At 37.8% G+C, this 11,704-nt stretch overlaps 1 long non-coding RNA gene across 1 annotated transcript in view; it reads left to right on the forward strand.

Moving 5' to 3' along the window:
• LOC135324315 (uncharacterized) overlaps nucleotides 1-9,900 on the forward strand; it is a 61,405-nt gene extending 51,505 nt beyond the window's left edge. The window contains exon 5 of the long non-coding RNA XR_010385684.1: nucleotides 2,911-9,900. This is a non-coding gene — a long non-coding RNA (uncharacterized LOC135324315). The remainder of the gene's footprint in view (nucleotides 1-2,910) is intronic.
• Nucleotides 9,901-11,704: the final 1,804 nt, after the last annotated feature.

Consider the following 11,704-nt stretch of genomic DNA (forward strand, 5'->3'; position numbering starts at 1 on the left):
TTTAAGCAAATAAGGATTACTTATATCTGAAGATTTATTTTGCTTTTTTAAAAAATAAGACTCTGTAACAGTGCAAGTTCATCCATATCAGTGCATTACATCACTTAACTATACCTGTTTAGTTATGGTGGTACAACTCTCAATACAGAGATGCTCTTACTATTCTGTGCAGCCTGGTATTTCTAAAGCTGTTAGCCTCAAATCTGACCTTTGACAAAGTTGCATTAGGCTCAGGCCAGGGTGAAGAGAAACAGGTTAGGGATAAAGGTAGCCTTTTATCTCCACCAGTGGGCTGATGCTATAATAGCCAGGAATAGTGCTGGTTCCTAGCCATAAACTGGGAAATAGTTCAATATTGCCATTTTCTCAGAGCCAGAACCAGCATAAGTGTTTCCCACCTTGCTCCTGCCATCCAAAGTCACCATCCCCTTAGATATCCCAGCCCAGCTGTCAGCATGGCCAAACTCGAAAGGAAATCTGTGGCAGTTAACACGACCTCCCCAAATGTGGTGGTGGAGGTCGACTCCCTCCTCTCCCTGGTCGGCAGGAGGGTACAGCTGACCCCTCGGCCCCGCTGGGGAGGGTCTGGGAGGGGAAACCGACGGGGGGACAGCAGAAGCGAACAGCGAGGGCAGGGAGATGACAGGGTGTCAAGAACAATTTAAACAGGACCTGAATGACCTGCTGAGGGAAGGGCAATGGGGAACATGCCTTTGTGTGAGCTTCAGGGCTGTTCTGAGGTCCCCTTGGCTGCTTGCACAGCAGACTGCCACGTTACCTGCACTGGCGAGCCAGGTGGATGTGTCCTCGCCCCACGGAGGCAGTTCTGCAGCAGACCTTGCACAGGCTTCCACAGTCCTTGCCTCATGCTTCCACAGCCCCTCGGAGATGCTGTGCCAGGGCCAAGGAGCTGGCCTGTTCAGTTATTTTCTCACTTTTTTAAGAAGTCTTTTATTCTCAGACAGGCAAGTTTTAGCCATAGGCAAATTTTAGCTATCAAGCTGCAAAGCTGTCAGAATAAGGCATAACAACAGAAACCAACAGTTTTGTAGCTGCAGATACGGAAGTGTTTCTAGGATAATAAAGAGTAATCATGCAATGTCAGTGTAATATTATCTACCGGGAGTCAGTCAGGTTGCTTGAGGAATTTATTCCTGTATGCTTATACTGCTGGACAATTTTTAAAAATATCATTTTTTCTAGTTAGCAGATTTGAGTACTACTACTTTATAACATTTCTGAATTACAGGTTAGATCATAAGGCCTCACCTTCATGTATAAGGTACATGAACCTCTGGCACATAGATCTCATTCATCTAGCATAGAAAAAAAGATGCGTGTATGAAATGAACTTATACCATTGGACCAGATCCCACAGTGTCAACTCCTGTATGAGAAAGCAGGCCTGAGCTGGAAAGGTTTAGTGTGCTAGTTGGCTGTGGATCAGCCCATGGCTGGGTTAAAGAAGCCTCACACCGTCCTCACATTGGCCCCATTAAAGAACTTATTTGATCTCTAACCAGCAAGTAGCACATTTGAAAGACACCTTACAGTTCTTCCCATTATTTAAAAACATTAAAATTAATTTATTGTAGCATGTCTTTATAGTGTAAAAACTGTGGACGGGGCCATGGCTTGTTATGCCCTGGGAATATGCTAGTTGAATAATCCCTCAGCTGAGCTGCTAACACAATAGCTCTCAGCTATCACCAGTGGCAAGAGATAGGAATTCTCCCATAATTCAAATCATGCTGTAATAATGCAACACATTACTGGATAGGACAGTGGACTGGCAGCTAGGAAAACTGGCTCTGTTTGCCAGCTCTGCCACAGATGTTTGGGCAACTTTCTGCTGGAAGCCCTTCAGTTCTCAGCACCTCATCTGTCCTTGACAACAATGTAAACTGAAGCACTGTTATCTTTTGATCTGGCAATCAAACAGATTGAAACAACAACAGTAAATTGTGTGAATTTCTCCGATACATGGGATTTCAGCTGTGAAAACTAATTATAACCACCTAATTGGTAATAATGTTAACCGTTTCACGGCACAGCTTCATTCCAGAATTGGCATGCATTTGTTGCAGCTAGACATACTTGAGTGAATCATGTGATCTTTTTGTCTGAAAGGGTGTAAATACGCAGCTGCAGGCCTTACTATAGGCTATAGGGAAAACTAAGATGACAGGACTGTAAACTGCAGCATTCACTATTCTTCATTGTAAAGAGATTCAGGAACTCAAGATTCAACAATTGTGTTGGACTTTATAGGATGCTGTGGGTTTGTTTACCCCTGGCTTTGTGAGACAGAAGACATTCCTCTTCTCCTGCTTGGAGCAAATACGTAAAGTAACTGTGCTCTAATTCATATAAAGAGATTGTGACATTTCCTATAATGTGTTAATATTCAGAAGCATCTCATTTGTAATATCGTTGCACTGCTCATTTCCATGTTTGTTACCTAATGTATTATTTGAATTTATTTGAAATATCAAGAAATTAATGCCTTAACTTTTAACCCAGTAGCTGGAGCACCACTAAACTAGTCTATAATTTGCTATCAAAGTAACCTTTGATCTAGAGATCAAAACTGAAAGAAAGATTTTGTCTAGCACTCAGATTTTTCACATTCAAGTAAAGGCCCAACCTACAAATAATCATGCAGGAATTTAATTTTAATATAGCTATTATGAGCACAGCTAAATAGTAGCCAAAAAACAGTGTGGAAGCTATCTAATTATATCCTCATAAAGGTATGATTACAGTTTTTATTATCCTCATCATCTTTGTTGATTTTCACAATGCAACCATTTTTAAACAGTCTACCCCACCACATGAGTTTGGAGCCTGCTATAAATAGGATCTAATATGGATGCTAAACGGTTTTCTGATTTATCTCTTTTCTTCCAGTGTGAGCATATCAAAGGGAGTGTCTTACTCCCCTCACATGTCCAGGCCTAGTTCATCATCTGCTACTGCGGATTTCCAGGTAATAGCTATATTGACTTCGTTCAACTATGATTATGCACCAGATCCCAAAAGGACGACTTTACAGTTGAAAAGCTCGTAATCATACTTACTTATATTATTTCCCGTGTTGGCAAATGACAGCCATTCCTTTTAATTAAACCTATATTTATATTTATTATTTTTATGAGATCACAATGTGCTGAATGCTCTCTACTTATGATGGAAGGAAGAGTCCATAATTTCATAAAGGAATTAATTGTTAAAAATACCAATAAACAGTTGGCAATTTTTAGAGTCTGGGCATCTAGATGATTGAAGTTTCTAGAGAAAGACCACTGTCCTCATTAAAAATATTGCCAAGTTTTGCTGAATCATCCTCACACTTCACTTTAGCCCTGTCCTGAAACACCACTTCTGCAATTAATCTTTTAAAGCTTAAGTAGCCAATGGAAATTTCCTATAGCTGCAAAACCCAGTACCATATTAGTAGCAATCTTTAGAAACTATTGCAAGCAATCAAATGGGGTGCCCTTTGGTGATGGGCTAACAAGGATCTAATTTTGTTATCATAGTAACTGCATTTGAGTTTGACATTTCCTGGATTCTAGAGCAGAGGTGTTGCCAGAGGTTTGTCTAGAAACCTAGATGCCCACCTAGAGACTGCTGTAGTTTGGAGCAGAGGCAGCTAACATGTGGCTCTTGAGCTTCATGCAGCTTGTTAGTAGTTCAAATGGGGTCAAGTCATGAGATCAGCAGGGACTGCTGGGTAAACTAAATCCCAGCTGTCAGAGGAAGCGAAGCAGCAGCAACCACTTATTTCAACATCAATGGATTACTTTCAGGCTCAGGTGCACAGTCAACAGAATCCCATCCCAGAATGGAGTAGGAACCGATTTTATTTCTTTCTTGTGAATTGCTCCCAGAGTTCTTCCTACAAACAGGCTTCTGGAGTATGTAATATGTGTTTAAACCCATGTCTTAAACCTATGAAAGTATTCTATGAAAGCCCTAAGGGCAATATTCCAAAATGATGGTCACTCGTTGGCTACCGTTAGCCACCTGCTAGAATACAACACAAAATCTTTGAAACTGGTTTCACCAGTTCTTTTATAAGGGATCTCACACAAGTGATCACCCGAAAAGATAGTCAGCATCCACCAGATTTGTGCCAAATGCGTACTTCTGGGTAGCAATACAAAAGTTGTTTGTTTTTTTTTTTTTTTTGTTAACCTAGTTGTTGCCCTCACTGATTGCAATAGTAGTCAATGACTAACTGGACATAAGCTTGCCAGAGTATCAGAAAAGGTTTTTGGCTCATAAGCCACTTTGCTTCAATGAGGTGTACTGTATCCAGATTCAGTGTTCTCTTCAAGCAATGTAGGACTTGCCTGTTGCTGTCTCTACCACATCTTTTGCTATAGCTCCCCGACACAAGTGCAGCTCCCTGAAGCAGGTATACCTATCCACAGTTAGTATGTCTATTTTCACCAATCTGTACTTGTAGGCTTAATATGCTCCAATAGATGTTCCTGTTAGCTCTTTCATATATAAAGATCCATAGGGCTCTGCAAATGCTGTTGGGTTGCATTACGAATGCATTAGGCCTGGAAGCTCATGTCTGGAACATGGAGTGACATGACACAAGGAAGTAAAGGTGGAGGGACATCACAGAAGAAAGTGAGAACCCTCAGTCTCTTATGTTCATTACTGCACTCATTGCAAGTGCTGTAGTTCCTGTTCTTTATTTGCTTCTTTCTCTGCTGAGACTTGTCAGTTACCTTAACCCAATCTAAAAAAGGGTTACTAGTAAAGGGGCTGAATGCATTTTCCTGCCGGGTCTCCAGCTGTGTATTCAAACCCTTTTACTTGTGCTTGCATCAGCAATCATTGGGGAGAAGGTGACAAGAGCAGCAAAGTAGCACTTCAGGAGCCTCTGGGTATGAACAAGATGGCCTGACATGTGACAGAGCCAATGCTCTAAACTGTCAGAACTGTGACAGTACTGTCTGGAAAACTGTCTCTTTCCAGTGACAGTATTTGAACAATTGTTCATGCTGCAGAGGAGTGACACCCACACAAAAAGTCCCAATAGCAGTGTACGTGGCTCCTGCGCAGTTTACAGAAGTGCACAGCTATGCCAGGTTTGTTGCAAGAAGGACAAGGCCTTTGGACAGCTGTTAGTGTGTCAAACCACTACAGAAAAACTACGGTTCCAGAGAGTCCAATCTAAGTAAGCTACTGGCAAGAAGTCACAACATTCAGTTAACCATGGTTAACTTTTCTCTGACACAATGTCTCTGACGTATTATTAGGACAGCCCAAGTGAGGATAAACCCTCGTAACTGCTTATTCTGGCAGGGCTCTCTTTATAGTAGCCTTTTTAGGAGATGCTGAATGGTATCTAGAAAAAAAAATTTCTAATGGGGAGATTATGTAGGACTAGGAACTACTACTCAGAGAAAACATTTTTTATATTAAACATATGTATACACATATGTGCATGCACACATATATACACATATATCATGTGTGTGTGTATAAATACATAAATCAGCAGTTCCTGGAGTTTGAACCCCTGCTTTCTCTGAAGAAAGAGCTGGAAAGAGATTTGTCACATGCCTGCTTGCATTGACAGGATGGTTGAGCAACCCATCCTGTCTTATAAAAGGACTGGGGAGTTTGTCTATTCTACACAAGAAACTTTTAAATTGAAAAACTAGGCCATGAATGCCTGAAGGAACTACTGAGAGCTACAAGAGGAACCCCCTAGGAATATGGCTTCCTTTCCAAAGATTCCTTTAGAACAGAGTCTAGCAGTGTTTGTGTCCCCTAAATGCCAAGTGTCCTTGAAAGGTGAAGACATTAATTTTATCTTGTCAGTGAAGTCTTTCTTTGGTCCAGAGAAAGAGCTACAGGGCCCTTCTGGTTAACACCAAGAAGCTAATTAGATTTGCTTCTAACTTAATGAAATCCTGAGCAAAGTCATTAAGGATTTTGATGACAATAAGTGACTTAGAAAGATGCTAATGAGATTCCACAGGGACCTACTATGCAACTGAAGCTGTAAGATTTATTCCATGGGTGTCCTGGAAATAGAAAGCATATATATGGTGGCTCTTAAATGAGAGCCTGCAAGCTTGACATTTCTATACAAGGCCTTTTCACGGAAGTGGTCCAACATTGTTTGGAGAACTATGTCAGTCTAATAGTCTGACAAGGAATTTGCTTCAGGATGCTAAAGAAGGGCTAGCAGATAGAATGACTCAGAGTCATTTGTTTATTAATTTTCCTACACAGTTCATTTCGGCAATTTGCCAATTAGCTGCTTTTTAATTCCTACAGTGCTGCAGCAATGACATTCAGCAGTGTAAGATGCAGATTGATCTAAAAGGGATCTTTTATATTTTAATAGAAAAGGGCACATGCATTTTCCTTTCTATGCAAAATTTTCACAAAATAAAACACCAGGCCACTCGTGAATGTCCTTTCCATAAGAAAGCAGCCCTCCCCCTGCCCCCCACGACACACGGCAACATAGTTCACTCAAGAATCGTATTGACATAAAGTCCCTTTCTAAAGGTTGGCCGTTTCTTCATGATCTTCTCACAGTGGCTTTCTAGCAATGAAACTTCTCTCAGAAATGAGAATTCACACATGAAAAGGTTTTCAGGATTAGGGCTAAATTAATTATTGTAATGTACAACAAAACTTTCATCAGAGTAATTCAAGGCCAATGCAAAGGTAGGTAAATTACTATTATGTGCCAAGAAGTTCTGTTTCTTCTAAGTCACTGCCAGAAGAAGGAACAAGGTTCTACCATTTCTGTTCCTGTATACTTATATAACTTTAGCATCTACCAGCTCCTAATCGTAAATCAGGTCTTCATACTGAGCAGAATCGAAACTCTAGTCCCAAGTTAGGTATTTTGATACTGTTGGCTTTTGTCATCCAGTTAAATTGCCTTTGCCTCAATTTCTCCAAATCAGAAAGCATTTTTATGGTGGATTGGGGGGTGGGAGCAGAAAAGATTAGAGAGTCAAGACAGTTGATTTTATTTTCTTTTGCCTTGTTCTGATGGTCCCTAGGATGAAATCTACATTCTTCTGGAGTCAACAGCAGCATTTCCAACAGTTTAAGTAGAATCACAGTTTCGCCCCTAATAGCAAATGATAGGGTTATTGGTATATGGGATCTTTTTCCTTCTTTCTTGTTTTTGAAGATTTGTTTTTACTTACACAACGCAGTGTAATTAACTGTCTAACACAGTGGATCACATCGAGTGCCTGATTTTTCCACCAAAACTCATGTCTTCATTTCAAATGCATGACAGAAATTTAAAGACTGGGAACTAATGTGGAAGGCAAACATTGCAAGTCATACTTAACTGTTCTGGATGAATGAATAAGCTTTACAGAGCAAATGTAAACCAAAACCAACTGAACATAAATAAGCTGGTTTCAGCAGTTCCAGCCTCTGTCTAAATTTAAAATTCCCTTCAACAAAGTAGAAAAACTCCTAGCTTACAATTAAAAGAAGAAAAAAAAATAGTTTGAAATACAGGAAAGAAAAAAAATGAAATATTTTTAAAAATGCAATGGAAAAATGGAAAGGTGACTAGATGACAATTATCCAATAGTATAAACAATAGCAAAGTGGGATGCACCATTCTAATTGTCAAAATTACAGCAACTGTGGTATTTTGACAGAGCTGAAGGCGTCTAAATGGTGACTGTGACTATTTCTAGCAAATTGGATAAACAAATCTTATTACTATAGCAACAACAGTGCTTTTTTGTAAAGAAAATCCAGTGCTGCCTGACCCTATTTCAAGGGCTGTATCTAAACATCTGGGACAATTTTATTTTTAAGAATGGTGCAGGGAAAGAGAAGAAACCCAAATGTCTTGCTACATACTAAGTTACATATAAATTATAGGCTGTAAGTCTCAAGGAAATTATAGTCAGGAAAAACATGCCTCTAATTGGTTTAATGATTCTCCAATATAACAGAGGTTTATAAGACATGTATTATATTTCAAAGAGACTGTATTTCTATTTATGGAATAAAATTACAATAAGGTCTAAAATTACAATAGGGACTCAACAATATATTTTAACATGGAGCAAGCTTAGCAGCTGAACTCCTCCAATAAAAAAGCACATCAAGTTTGATGTATTACAAATTATGCAAAAGTAGTGCAAAGTAAAAAATCCTTCATATTCATAATTTTAATATTGTTTTAAAGCAATAAAACAAAAGATACCTGATATGAGGTATGATAAAGAAAGTGTTATAAACAGAAACTTCAAGAAATCTGGAAGTTCTAATGGTTCTATAACCTCAAAATAAAGAGAAAAGTTTGAAGATCAGGTGTCATTCTCATAAGAAAAAAGTTTTACTTCTTATTCTACACTATTACAGTCTTATTTTCCCAGTTGTGGAAAAATTATACAACTCTAGTCTCTTTCATCTCTTGCTTTTTTTCCTTCCCTTTGGCGTTAAAGTCATGTGTATTTTCTTCTAATAACATTTGGCTGTACTCAGCTATTTACAGCAAGTATAATCACAAAGAGTTCATTCATATGAGAAACCAAGAGTATTACAGATTATTGCTCATATTTTAAAAGTGAATGGAAAGCAAGAGTTTAGGTCTGTTGTCTCTACTGCTTTTCATGAAATAACAGGACTGCTTCTGATTTAATTTTATGCCTATTTTTAAGTCTGGAAGTACTAGACAGGATCCAAATACATTGGAAAGATGATCAGAGCGTTGTGGGTAAGACAGAGGATATGAATGGGCTGTAAGGTGAGCTCTTTGCCACTAAGGCCTTGTCTATAGGAAAACTTGTACCATGTAACTTAGTCCATGATTCTACATTGACTAGTACCAGGACCTGTGCATTAGTGGATAGTACAAATTTGATCTGGATTACACAAAGCATAGTCAAGAAAACATGTACCTCCTTTTTCATTTGATTGAATTAGTATTTAAACAATTCTCACTGCTCAGCCTGGAGTATCAAACAGGCTAGTTTATTTACTTTTTACTCACTGTGCAAGTGCTACAGTGCTGGCATAAAAGCATGATCACAGTTTTGACAGATTAGCTAGCAATCATGCTGTGCCTATACTAGCTTTATGTTAGTTGCTGGAGAACAGATACCTAAACCAGCAAACCTACCAAAAGAAAATTTACTCTTCAAAGTTTTCAGGTGGCCTTCAAACCATCACAATGATTTTGTACAGGTTTAGTGCTTTTCATCATGGAGGCAAAGGGTTTTGGTCCAGAACTAGGCTTTCATGACTGACAAAGTAAATGAATGACACTTAAAAGAGAAACGGCATGTTAACATTAAGAGTACCAGATTAATTAAACTAAATTGTCAGGGCAGAGAGCAAGTATTTTTAATGTTTCTGTTTCAGATATGCATGATTTTAGTTTACCTTTTGTCCTGCAAGCACTTATATATGCACTGAACTACTGGTACATAAATAGAACCAGTCTTTTGGGATCATGGCCTAAAATATATTAGACTTAAATAAAACAGAGCAGCAACAATGACAAAAATCTTACAAACCTTTCTTTGAAGTAGCCTTTCATTTTATTCAGCTTTTTCATATATTAACATAAATCAAACCATAAATTTCTTCCTGACTTAACTATATTTTCATTCTACCCTGAAAATAAATTACTGCTATTTTATCCCCTCTATCTAATATTAAGTAAAAATTTAGTTACAGATCCCAAGATAATTTCAGAGAACTATATAAATTCATCTTTTTGTAAATGAAACTACTATTAATCAAAATTAGAAGATTTCCTTCAAAAACATCAGATTATCACGGCATGATTACATTTGTATGTAATTGATTTCTGTACATAATGTCTTTTTGCCAAATAAATTACTGATTGGTTCTCCTACTTCTTCATCCAAACCTTGGTTACCTTAGCAAATTCGCATTATCTACTGGAATTTAAAACATATCAAAGCTACAGAACTTCTGCTAAAACAAAGAAGGCATGTTATGCTGTGTAAGGTAGGTGTTTTCTAGTAGTCACCATGCCTATATGTAATGCTGTTAGTATACAGGACAGTGTTTAACCAACTGATTCTTTGCCTACCACATTTTATTTTTTCCTTTCAGTAGAATAAAGAAAAGATTGTATTTAATGGCAGGAAAGATTGTAGGAATCAAGAAAAATTGCAGTGTACACTGTGCAGGTATGCTTCTGTTCTACAATTCTACTGAATCCCAGGGGAAAAAAAAATAACAGTGATGACCAGTATATTTATGCTATCACTAAACAAATTCCAGTTCTTATATTTTTTCAACAGACTTCTGAAAAAAAAAAAAAAAACCCTTGCTTATGCTTTCATATACATATATATGCCACAGAAACAAACACCATACTTATATATAAGTATATACATATATAGGCACAACTACAGATTTAGTGCTGAGGGAAAACAACCGTTAGTTTAAAACACTGCATAGAGAGTGTGTATAAAGTAAAATAATTATACTTCCTAAATGCTTCTCAATCTTCCATGTGCATCGTATGGACCACCAACATGCCTAAATGATCCATCTGGGTAATTTAAAAATGACGTGCCTTTCAGTTTCACAAAGTCAGTAAACAGCAATAAAAATAATTTACAAGCACAAAATTATGAAAGTCCAACCTTAGCACTGTACAGATTTACAAGGAAGCTATACAAAGAACTAGGAATACACAGGAATTATGCATTTGGAGGCTTGCTGCGGGCTATGCAAGTTCACAAAGAAGTAACAGGGAGGTTTTATTTTTTGCTACAGTGATGAATGACCCCATATAGAACAGGCCTTTAGGGATTACAGTGTTAGTTATAAAAACACAGACTATATAAGTAATTCAGAATAGCTAACATGCTAGATAGTACGTAACTAACTCACACTGCCATTTTATGAATACAGTTCAAGAACTATATAAGTGGTTAAGTAGACTAAAAATTCAGTAATGCACTGAAATTTTAAAGCAGCATGTTCAGTTTCTTATAACTAATTTACTACTGAAGATTACATAAAACTAAGTACAATCCTTTCTTATGTACATTTAAAGATCTCATTTCTACTGTCTGTAGAAGAGCATTTCTCTGTAGAAGAGTATTTTTAACCTGTATAATGAGAAAATGGAGACTTTTGTTGGCAGACCACAAAATATGTCCACATCATTCACCACTCCACCAGCAGCATGAATTATCAGTCTCCATTGCTTCTAAACTACAAAGAGCTCATGGTGCATTAAAGACGGTGCAAATAATGCAATTGGCTGCTTTGCGGCAGTAATTGGCTGTTTCTCCCAAACACTGGCTACTTTAATTTTTTTTAAGTACATTCATTAGAATAAGTGCTAGCCAAAAGAACCTTAGGAATCCTGTTCATCCAAGTAGGCCACACGTTTCACTCTCCATTGAGTTCTGAGTTCAAAGTAATCAAGTGACAATGAAAACAAACTACAAAAACTATTATTAAAAAACAAAAAGTAAGGTGGCAAATGTACCTGGTGATACAGGAAGTACAGAGAAGGCAGCAGTATTTTCAGTGCTTGGGGTTTTTTTTTTCTCCTGATCTCAGTGGTTATGATTATGCACCACAATAGGAGTTCCCAGGACTGAGAAGCCCTTTAAACTTTGGTTATAGTAACTAACAAGTACAAAAAAGGAAAAAAAAGGCATCCCTCAAAAAGCACACG

Source organism: Dromaius novaehollandiae, chromosome W (assembly GCF_036370855.1).
Source record: "Dromaius novaehollandiae isolate bDroNov1 chromosome W, bDroNov1.hap1, whole genome shotgun sequence".
Lineage (NCBI taxonomy): Eukaryota > Metazoa > Chordata > Aves > Casuariiformes > Dromaiidae > Dromaius > Dromaius novaehollandiae.